General features: G+C 35.8%; 1 long non-coding RNA gene across 1 annotated transcript in view; it reads right to left on the minus strand.

Moving 5' to 3' along the window:
* The window catches only part of LOC132658698 (uncharacterized), a 727,669-nt gene that overhangs the window by 363,421 nt on the left and 352,045 nt on the right, over positions 1-12,203 (minus strand). The gene's annotated exons all lie outside the window — the stretch shown is intronic.

Here is a 12,203-nt window from a genome sequence, read left to right on the forward strand (position 1 = left end):
TTACAATAACTATCATTTGATAAGTATGTCTTCTATGCCAAACCTTGCACTCTTTTTATACCTTTCTTTGTATTATTAATAACATCTTAATTTAATAATGAGCAAACTGAAATTCAGCAACACTAATATACTTGCAATTTTTCAGAGTTAATAATTACCCTGGGAATGTAGCACATTCTTAGAAACAAGTTGGAAGTGTGATCCCAAGGTGAATAGATTCCGCCATGTACTTCAAAGCAGAAAAAAAAAATTATACAAAATCATGTACTTGGTCCAAGCTTATGTTTATCAGGGGAGTAAAGTAAGTGCAAAGAAAGTTTAAGAAATACGTTAAGATTAGACATCTATTTAGCAGTAGAATCAGAACTAGAATCCAGAACGATTGAAAAATCGTCAAAATCTTATTTTTCCAACACAGTATTTAAAAAATCACACATTTTAAAGTGTTATTTAAATAAAAAACTATGCTTAATATTTAAAAACGTGAGGTCCAGTTGCACCAAATGTCAAATATAACAATTTTACTTTATTTTCAATTCTGATAGAGTTAAGCTTCAATCAATCACAGAACATTTACATTGTTAGAACAATGTTCTACATCATTCATGCTTATAGTAAAATAAAAGTAGTCAATGGAGAACTGATAATAAGATATGGGTCCTAAAATATACAAATAAATAAACAGATGAATGAGTGAATGAATAAATAAATAACTTTCTGATAATATCTCTCAAAAAATAAACTTATAAGTTGTAAATTGGGAGAATTTTAATTATTAAAATACATATTTAAGCCTCTTTCTATACACTAAACATTAAATAATTTAGAATTGGAGGCATTTAATTAAAAAGTTAGTTTTTAAGAACATAAACCAGAGTACCTCCTAAATTACTGGTTATTAGGAGAGTATGTTTCAAATTATTAGTTTTAAAGATTTAACTTTACAGTTGTCTCATCTTTTGTTCAGCCACATTATCTGACACAAATAGGATTTAAAGAGAAAAATCTTAAAAAATCAGTGTGGCTGAAATCCTTAAGAAAAGAATCATTCAGGTCAATCCTAAATAAAATCCTGATAGAATGTTTTTATCTTATTTAGAGCAACAGCTTTGTAAAGAATATAAAATATTTTGACAAAAACATGCTTTGCTGCTTTGGTTGTAGAAGAGTTTCCTAGATATGTAATGGTCCCCAAATCATGGATAGCTTTGTATTCCTATTACGGACAAATCTCATTAGACAAATGTTAAGTGGGCATTGACTACTATAGGGGCCACTCCAGCTGGGAATGTCACGTGGAATCTATCACACAGCTGTCTGAAAAACATCAAGCAGAAGAATGGGATTCATACATCATCATATATATCAGATGAAGTCAAATATTAAAAGTCTATTAAAGCAATCTATAATCCAAAATCAGTAGTATTGTTTTGTATATTGTCCTTTGTATAACATACAAAGTAAATACAGTATTATTACACTTACTGATGACATAAACTAACAGTCTTCAAATTTCCAATTTGAATCTTGTTTTTTAAAAAAGCTATTTTTATCAGGATTCTTAAAATCTAATATTCATATAAATAGATAGATGTCCCATTATTTTAGATGTCCCATTAGTAGGTAATCACTCACTAAAACATTACTAAGTATAATGTAGAAAATAAGATTGGAATATTCCTGATAATTGCAAAGATTCTCAACAAAACATAAAATTAATTAACCTGCATTAAAAAAATCATACACTGTGGTCAAGTGAAAATAGTTCCTGCGAAGTAAGGATAGTTCAACATATGTAAATCTATAATTATGATGTAAGACATGAATAGAATGAAAAATAAAAACTGCATGACCATCTCTGTAGATACAGAAAAAGCACTTGACATTATACAATATTTTTCATGATAAAACACTTAACAAATTATATATATATTAATAGAAGGAAAATATTTCAACATAATAAAGCCAAGCAGGACATGTTCACAGCTACCAGCATACTCAATGGTGAAAGGTTGAGTGCTTTTCTTCTAAGATCAGGAACAAGACAAGGCTGCCTATTTTCACTACTCCTTTCACTAACTCAGTTCTCAACTCCTAGTACTGCAAGTCCTAGCCAGAGAAACCAAGCAAATAATAATAATAATAAAGCATCCAAATAAGAAAGAAGGACATAAAGTTATCTTTGTTGGCCAATGATAAGTGTATATATATAAGTGTCAGTGTGTATGTAGTGTATACCTATAGAAAATCCCAAAGACTATACCAAAAACTGCTAGCAGTAGTCTACACATTTAGTAAAGTTGCAGACTAGGAAATCAACATAATAAAAACAGTTGTTTTCCTATATATTAACAAAATATAAGGAAATGAAATGCAAAAAGGCCATATGGCTGTCTGAGGTGGCCTTATAAACAGCTGTGAATAGAAGAGAAGCAAAAGGCAAAGGAGAAAAGGAAAGATATACCCACTTGAATGCAGAATTCCAAAGAATAACAAGGAGAGATAAGAAAGCCTTCCTCAGGGATCAATGCAAAGAAATAGAGGAAAACAACAGAATGGGAAAGACTAGAGATCTCTTTAAGAAAATTAGAGATACCAAGGGAACATTTCATTCAAAGATGGGCACAATAAAGAACAGAAATTGTCTGGACCTAACAGAAGCAGAAGATATTAAGAAGAGGTGGCAAGAATACACAGAAGAACTGTACAAAAAAGATCTTCATGACCCAGATAATCATGATGGTGTGATCACTCATCTAGAGCCAGACATCCTGGAATGCAGAGTCAAGTGGGCCTTAGGAAGCATCGCTATGAACAAAGCTAGTGCAGGTGATGGAATTCCAGTTGAGCTGTTTCAAATCCTGAAAGATGATGCTATAAAAGTGCTGCACTCAGTATGCCAGCAAATTTGGAGAACTCAGCAGTGGCCACAGGACTGGAAAAGTTCAGTTTTCATTCCAATCCCAAAGAAAGGCAGCCAAAGAATGTTCAAACTACCACAAAATTGCACTCATCTCACATGCTAGTAAAGTAATGCTCAAAATTCTCCAAGCCAGGCTTAAATAGTACATGAACCATAAACTTCCAGATGTTCAAGCTGGATTTAAAAGAGGCAGAGGAACCAGAGATCAAATTGTCAACATCAAAAAAGCAAGAGATCATCAAAAAAAGCAAGAGAGTTCCAGAAAACATCTATTTCTGTTTTACTGACCATGCCAAAGCCTTTGATTGCGTGGACCACAACAAACTGTGGAAAATTCTTCAAGAAGTGGAAATACAAGACCACCTGACCTGCCTCCTGAGAAACCTGTATGCAGGTCAGGAAGCAACAGTTAGAACTGGACATGGAACAACAGACTGGTTCCAAATCAGGAAAGGAGAACGTCAAGGCTGTATATTGTCAGTCTGTTCATCTACCTTATAGGTAGAGTACATCATGAGAAACACTGGGCTGGAGGAAGCACAAGGTGGAATCAAGATTGCCAGGAGAAATATCAATAACCTCAGATATGCAGATGACACCACCCTTATGGCAGAAAGTGAAGAGGAACTAAATAGCCTCTTGATTAAAGTGAAAATGGGGAGTGAAAAAGTTGGCTTAAAACTCAACATTTAAAAAATGAAGATCATGGCATCTGGTCCCCTCACTTCACGGCAAATAGCTGGGGAAACAATGGAAACAGTGACAGACTTTATTTTGGGGGTTTCAAAATCACTGCAGATGGTGATTGCAGCCATGAAATTAGAAGATGCTTGCTGCTTGGAGGAGAGTTATGACCAACCTAGACAACATATTAAAAAGCAAGGCATTACTTTGCCAACAAAGGTCCATCTAGTCAAAGCTATGGTTTTTCCAGGAGTCATGTATGAATGTTATAACTGGACTATAAGGAAAGCTGAGCACTGAAGAACTGATGCTTTTGGACTGTGGTGTTGGAGAAGACTCTTGAGAGTCCCTTGGACTGCAAGGAGATCAAATGAGTCAATCTTAAAGGAGATCAAACGTCAGTCCTTAACATTCATTGGAAGGACTGATGCTGAAGCTGAAACTCCAATACTTTGGCCACCTGATGTGAAGAACTGACTCATAAGAAAAGACCCTGATGCTGGGAAAGATACAAAGTGGGAGTAGAAGGGGATGACAGAGGATGAGATTGTTGGATGGCATCATTGACTCAATGGACATGAGTTTGGGTAAACTCCAGGTGTCAGCGATGGACAGGGAGGCCTGGCGTTTTGCAGTCCATGGGATCTTAAAGAGTCAGACACAACTGCACGACTGAACTGAGCACAATATTTTAAAAATAAAGAAAATAATCTTATTCACAATCGCATCAAAGAAAAAACAGTGAGAATAAGTTAACAGTGAGAATAAGTTTAACCATGAAGGCAAAACATGTGTATGCTGAAAACTACAGATTTTGATGAAAGAAATTGAAGAAACAAAAAAGTGAAAAAATATTCTGTGTTCATGGATCAGAAGAGTTAACATTATTAAAATCGTCACATTACATTTAGCTACCTACTAATTCACTGTTAGTTCAGTTCAGTTCAGTTCAGTTGCTCAGTCGTATCCGACTCTTTGCAACCCCATGAATCACAGCACGCCAGGCCTTCCTGTCCATCACCAATTCCCGGAGTTCACTCAGACTCATGTCCATCGAGTCAGTGATGCCATCCAGCCATCTCATCCTTAGTCATCCCATTCTCCTCCTGCCCCCAATCCCTCCCAGCATCAAAGTCTTCTCCAATGAGTCAACTCTTCGCATGAGGTGTAATCCCTACCGAAATTCCAACGTCATTTTCCATAGAAATAGAGAAAACAATCCTAAAATTTATTTGGAGCCACAGTAGACCTTGAATTTCCAAAGTAATTTTGAGAAAGAACAACAAAGCCAGAGGCATCACACTTTCTGATTTCAGCCTATATTACAAAGCTGTAGTAATAAAAACATTATAGTTCTGGCATAAAATGGAGACATAAATCAATGGAATAGAATTGAGAGCCCAGAAATAAATTCCTCAATATACAGTCAACTAATATTTGACAAGCAAGTCAAGAATACTCAATGGAGAAAGGACAGTCTCTTGAGTTAAAGATGTTGGGAAAACTAGATAATCACAGGCAAAAGAATAAAATTGGACCCGTTATCTTACACCACTTACAAAAATAAGCTCAAATGGATTAAATACCTGAACCATAAAACTCCTAGAATATAAAGAAAAAATTAGTTTTTATTTGTCTTTGAAGAAATTTCCTGGATACAACAAACGCACAAGCAACAAAAGAATAAAAAACGTGTGGGACTGTATTAAACTAAAGAGCATTTGCGCAGCAAAGGAAAGAGCAAAATGAAAGGCAATCTATGGAAAGGGGGAAAATATTTGCAAGCCATGTTTCAGATAGGGGTTAATATCCAGAGTATATAAAGAACTCCTGCAATTCAATAGCAAAAGAAGCAAATAAGCAAAATCCCTGAGCAACTTACACCTATCTGAATGTCTATCATCAAAACACAAGATACAACAAGTATGGGTGAGGGTGTGGAGAAAAGGGAACCATTGATGGTGGGAGTAAATATGGATGTAGCCACTATGGAACACTATGGATCCAGTATGGTGGGTCCAAAAATTTAACAATAAAACTACCATATGATCCAGCCACTTCTGTCTGTATATACAGAAGAAATGAAAACAGGGTCTTGAAGAGATCTCTGCACCCCCATGTTTATTGCCGCATTATTCACAACGGTCAAGATATGAAAGCAACCGAAGTGTCCAGAAAGCCCTCAACTTTCTTTCACAAGGAAAACTCTGTCTTGTGAATAAAACTTGAGGGCATTACGCTAAGTGAAATCAGGCAGACAGAAAAAGAAATACTGTATGATATCATGTATATGCAAAATCTAGGGAAAGTTGACTCAGATAAATAAAGAGTACAGTGGTGGTTACTATGGGCTAAGGGGTGAGGAAAATGGGACGATTTTGGTCAAAGAGTAGAAGCATTCAGTTATAAGATGAACATGTTTTAAATATCTAATATATGGCATGATAATTATGGCTAATACTACTATATTATATACTTAAAAGTTAAGTAAGAAAGTAAACTCTAATGTTTTTATCACAAAATGATGGTAAATGTATGATGGGATGGAGGTGTTAGCTAATACAATGAATTATTGAAATGAATTAATGAAATGAATTATTTTGCATTATGTAAATATTTCACATCAACCAGTTGTACACTTTAAATTTACACAAATGTATGTCTTCAGTTCAGTTCAGTTCAGTTCAGTCGCTCAGTCGTGTCTGACTCTTTGCAACCCCATGAATCGCAGCATGCCAGGCCTCCCTGTCCATCACCAACTCCCAGAGTTCACTCAGACTCGCGTCCATCGAGTCAGTGATGCCATCCAGCCATCTCATCCTCTGTCGTCCCCTTCTCCTCCTGCTCCCAATCCCTCCCCGCATCAGAGTCTTTTCCAATGAGTCAAATCTTCCCATGAGGTGGCCAAAGTACTGGAGTTTCAGCTTCAGCATCATTCCTTCCAAAGAAATCCCAGGGTTGATCTCCTTTAGAATGGACTGGGTGGATCTCCTTGCAGTCCAAGGGACTCTCAAGAGTCTTCTCCAACACCACAGTTCAAAAGCATCAATTCTTCAGTGCTCAGCCTTCTTCACAGTCCAACTCTCACATCCATATATGAACACTGGAAAAACCATAGCCTTGACTAGATGGACCTTTGTTGGCAAAGTAATGTCTCTGCTTTTGAATATGCTATCTAGGTTGGTCATAACTTTTCTTTCAAGGAGTAAGCGTCTTTTAATTCATGGCTGCAATCACCATCTGCAGTGATTTTGGAGCCCCCAAAAATAAAATCTGACACTGTTTCCATTGTTTCTCCATCTATTAGTTATATCTTAATAAAAATCAGAATAACTTATTTATATCTACTTCTGAAGTCTTTGCTTATGGATTTTTTTCCTTGTGCTTGTGAATTCAAAGATAACATATCAATGATTAGTTTTACACAAAATGTTTCTGTTTCTAAATAAACTAAAGAAAATTCTATGAATAATTATTTTAGATTATATTTATTAACACTAATTAATACTTAGAAAATTCCAGGAATATTGATTTCACAAAACCTTCATTTTAGAGATGAACCACAGGTATAAATTCAAGAGCAGTTCCATAGAGAATAAGAAAGATGTGTAGTGTGGATATTAAAATTTTCTTTAAAGAAGCTAGGTGTTTTTTACATTTAGTTGTCATTTAAAGGATATGCAAATGACTGTTACTCTTTGACCACGTGTCATTCACTATAAAGAGTTTTTTAATCAATTTTTAAATCACTGATTTACATATCTGAAATTTTGAAAAAGAGCTTTCATTCTGTGAAATTAAAATATTTGAAGAACACAGATAGAATTTTAAAAAATATTTTTCTAATATTAGATAAATTCAGCTTTACATGAATATCCACTGTTTGGCATATAAACAGATTACTAAAAAAAAAAAGAAAAGCCAATTAGAAATGAAAAATATGAAAGGATTATGTAAAGATGAAAAATTTTATGCATATATTCTCTCTTAGGATTTCAAATAATTCTATTTATATAATTCTTCTTGGGGTTCCAAATTGCAAGTCAATGCTTTTAAGGATAGAATTATTTCTGGAAAGATTACTCTGCTATGATCTCAAACAAGTACTCTATGTACAACTTATATAATCCTACCTTAAATAAGTTTTCATCTTTCATGTTCTTTCGCATTCTTGTTTTTGGAACTGGGAGGGCCACCTGTATGGCTTTATTATATTTCAAAGGTCAAATCATCAACACTGGGACTCAACACATATTCTAATCTCAACTATTGCCTTTTCATCTACAGTTTATCCCATTCAACTTCTTCACCAGCCATTTCCCAAATATTAGCTGTCATCTTCTGTTGTAAGACTGTATCTATTACGTCCCACTCCATTCACTACACTCGACTGCAAGCACTTTGAAATCAGAAACACCGTTTGCTTTCACCATCATAATCCAGTGTCTCTCATGGTTTGGCCAGTTTGGATTCCGTGCATAATATGCTCACGTGTCTCTAGTTTCTTTGTGGTCTTCAGCCCTATATCCTCTAAGTTGGATGCCAGCCCCCCCCCCCCAGTATTGTGAAATTATGAGTTCCCAAATCCCTATTATGAAAATTAAGGTTGTTTGGATTTGAGAAAGCTCAAATTTATTTTAGAAAAATTTTCTACAACCCAGCCATTGTGGAAACACTCACCTAACTGAACACTGTTTGCTAACTGCTCAAAAAGAGGGGCCAAGGTACTTCAGAACGTTCATGTCGCAAGGATTATGGTAACTGGGACAGACTGAAACTATCTAACAAACTATTTTTCAAACAATTAAAATAAATCACTTCAATTACATTGCCTGGAATGGGTATGTTATTTTTAGTCGCAGGTATAATGATATGTCCCAGCAGGTTTTAGAGAAAAATGGGGAGGACTCCTCGTGACATGCTAGGCATCACAGAGCTCATAAATTAATGCTGGATAGAGCAATCAGGCTGGCAAACACTGGCAACATCCTTAATTTCCTAGTTAGAATTCGTTGTGGGTGGGCAGGTCAATCACTGCCATTTAAATCCTCACACCTGTGCGTCTTCACCATTTGGCTCACTGACAAATTTAAAAACAAAACAAAGACAAGCTTTCCCCCCAGAAAAACACAACCTTTGAAATGATGAGTGACAAATTCTACAAAGGAAAGTGCTGCGTTTTGCTGTTCTAACTTTTTTTTTTTTTTTTTAAGAAGGATTTATTTTTACTGTAGGAGGATGTGTCTCCACATACGGATGAGTTCTCAGGGGCAGTGTCAAAGAACTTGAGAAAAGCAAAGCTCGCAAAATGGAGGAGGGTAGTTAAGTAAAACTGGTACAGATTGTAACCACCTGCCTCTGTCTGGCTCAGGGAGCACTGAAAGTACACGGCCAAGTTCTTAGAAAACACACCAGCCAGTACTCTCAGCCTCCGAGAATACTGATGCATGAAGCAGCTCTTAAACCTCAATTTCACTATTCATCTCTTCTCATGAGAGAAAGATCAGAGTGGAGATTCATTCTTAGAGTATGTGAGTGTGTGTTGCTTCAAACAGTAGTTTAAAGAAACTTAAGAAATAGATACTGAAAACTGTATTAATCATGCACTGTATATGAGTTATTACTGCTAGAATGCAAGCTTTATAAAGGCAGGCATTTTTCTGTCGTGTTCACTGCTATACCCTCAAAGAAAAATGCATAGCTTGTTGTAGATACTTGATGAATATTTGGTAGAATGAATAGCTTGTTGTAGATACTTGATGAATATTTGGTAGAATAACTGAGTGTATGTACGATTATCTATTAATCAATACCTTCCTGTACTTGTACTCAGTAGCCCATAAAAATTCAAAATAATCCCTCCTACTACATGCCAAGTATCTTCATGTACGTTATTTAATGCTTATACGAGTTTATCACATAGGAGTTCTAATTTCTTATTCTACAAATTAACAGAATGAGACTGAATAGTTGTTCCAAGATTTGTCAAAGGTTATCTAGTAAACATCAGATTTTAACCTTGAGCCACTAGATGGTGTTTATACTATATAGATGTTACATATATTCTGGCTCCTATTTTGAATCCATTGCATTTTGTTTCTTTCTTCCACAAATGGCTGTTCTGTGCGGGTTTTTTTTTTTCCCCCCTATTCCTTACCAGTTATTTGCTCATTTATAATTTATAACCACTTACTTTCACAGGGAATGAGAAGTGCATTCTAGAATCTTCACCAAAAGGATGTGAAGGGCTGGCTGGTATCTGAAACTGAAACCAAAGCAATGGGACTGAAGGCTCAGAAAGGTGCTCTCTGATCCCTCATGACTTGTGACAACTGATAGCATGGAAGCGTTGCCTGAAAGGCAGGATAGCGGAGACACAGTAGAGGAAGAAACACACACATATTCCTTTATACATATATATAAATCCGACATGTAAAAACTGAAGCATAGACAAAGCAGAGAGAATAGTATAATGAAACTACTGTATCTATCACTCAGCTTCAGCAATTATCAAGCTACGGCCAATTTTATTGCATCTATTCCACCTCTCCTTTCTCCTTTGTCCTGGATTACTATGAATCACATTTCCAACTTTATATCATTTCATCTATAAATATTTCAGCATATAACTAAAATTAAGGCATTCCTTAATATAATTAAATATCCAGACAATTTCTATGTTTATCATATTTGTTTAAGCTTATTTGAATCAGGATCTAGATCAGATCCATATGTTGCAAATGGCTGATACAGTTCGAACTCTTTTGATCTTTAGGTTCCCCCCAGTTTTTTTTTTCTTTCTCTTCATGATTTTTTTTTGAAAGACTAATTATTTTGTCTTGTAGAATATTCCACCCATCGGATTTTGCAGTTTCTTCCAGAAATGTCACTTATCATGTCCTTTGTTCCCGTACACTGTTATTTAAAACTGGAGGCTTAATCAGATTAGAGGTTGGATGTTTTGCAAGAAAGGTATCTAAGTGTTGGGAGCTTGTCTGGTAGCTCTCTGATTTGTGTCAGCAGCCACTGATGATGCTGCCTAAATCCATTACTGTGTTGGGGGTGTTGCAAAGTGGGAATCTCCTCTGTGTCAGTTCTTACTGGTGAGACTGTGTCCACAAAGAGAATCAACACTCATCATCTCATCTGTGCATATCCTGGCAACTGGTTTATACAGGAAAGGCAAGACAACAGCTAGGTCACTGCAACCAAGACAACAGGTTGAGAGTGAAGTGAAATACAGTGAAAGTCACTCAATCATGTCCGACTCTTCACAACCCCATGGAGTACTCCAGGCCAGAATACTGGAATGGGTAGCCTTTCCCTTCTCCAGGGGATCTTCTCAACCCAGGGATCAAATCCAGGTCTCCTGCATTGCAGACAGATTCTTTACCAGCTGAGCTACCAGGATAGTCCAAAATCTCCTTAGCAGAGGATGGTTAGTGAAAGGTGGCCATATTAATAATTATGCCAGAGAAATATATATAAACTTGGTAAATCCTGGGCAAGCTAGAACATAGGGCAAATGTATGTATAATTCATTGCTGATTTATATAAAAACACAATTTATTTTTCCATTATAGAGCATATGGAGAAGGCAATGGCACCCCACTCCAGTACTCTTGCCTGAAAAATCCCATGGACAGAGAGGAGCCTGGTGGGCTCCAGTCCATGGGGTCGCAAAGAGTCGGACATGACTGAGCGACTTCACTTTCACTTTCTATAGAGCATACATATGTTGGGTATAAGAAATATTCAAGTGTGGCTATTTCCTGCTTCCTGCCCTTACAGAGATTTCTGAGAAAAATGCTAATTTAGAAGAACACTCAGAGGTTCAAAGCCAAGGAAACATAAAGAGTTGAAAGTGTTTTAAGTTGCCCTGATCACATCCTATTTGTCAGAATTCAGGCATGCGCTTTGCTGTCTCAACCAAAGGGAGGCTGCGAACTAACCTGGCTATTTGCTGAGAAGGAAGTATATTAGAGATAATAAACAATTAGGCAAATTATTCAAAGTGCTGTTTTCATGGTGAAAGAAAATAAGCTTTGAATATGGAATTTATTAAAGACAGTCATATGCATACGTACATACAAGTTCATGATAAGACATTTATATGCATATGCACACGTGAGTTCATGATATTAATTTCAGTGTATTTCAGGCAGAACTCAGATACACAGTTTCTTTCTAAGGCTTAATTACCCAGCCTCATCTTTTACAGTGCAAGGGCTATTGAGGCAATTAGTAATAGAAATTTGCTAATCTGTCAGGGACATGGATGAATTCCAATTAAAAACTGAATTTATTTGATCATGAGCAGAAAAGCTTAAAATGAAGAAAAATATTTTTTGTGAGCTTGCAAACTTTTCACTTTGTCGACATGGGAATTTCCTTTTTCTTTTTTTTTTTTTTTTGTTTATCTGACTTTTGAGTTTAAATCAGAAGTAAATTTTTGCTTTACAAACTTTATACACTTACTAGTTTTAAATTCCCATCTCTGCATTGCAAAACACTTAACATGATTTAAGTTCAGTAGGAGTAGCCTTTAAACACTAGGTTTTGGAATCAATGCCAAGAAAGGACATGGGAGATTCTC

The sequence above is a fragment of the Ovis aries genome, chromosome 26, assembly GCF_016772045.2.
Source record: "Ovis aries strain OAR_USU_Benz2616 breed Rambouillet chromosome 26, ARS-UI_Ramb_v3.0, whole genome shotgun sequence".
NCBI lineage: Eukaryota > Metazoa > Chordata > Mammalia > Artiodactyla > Bovidae > Ovis > Ovis aries.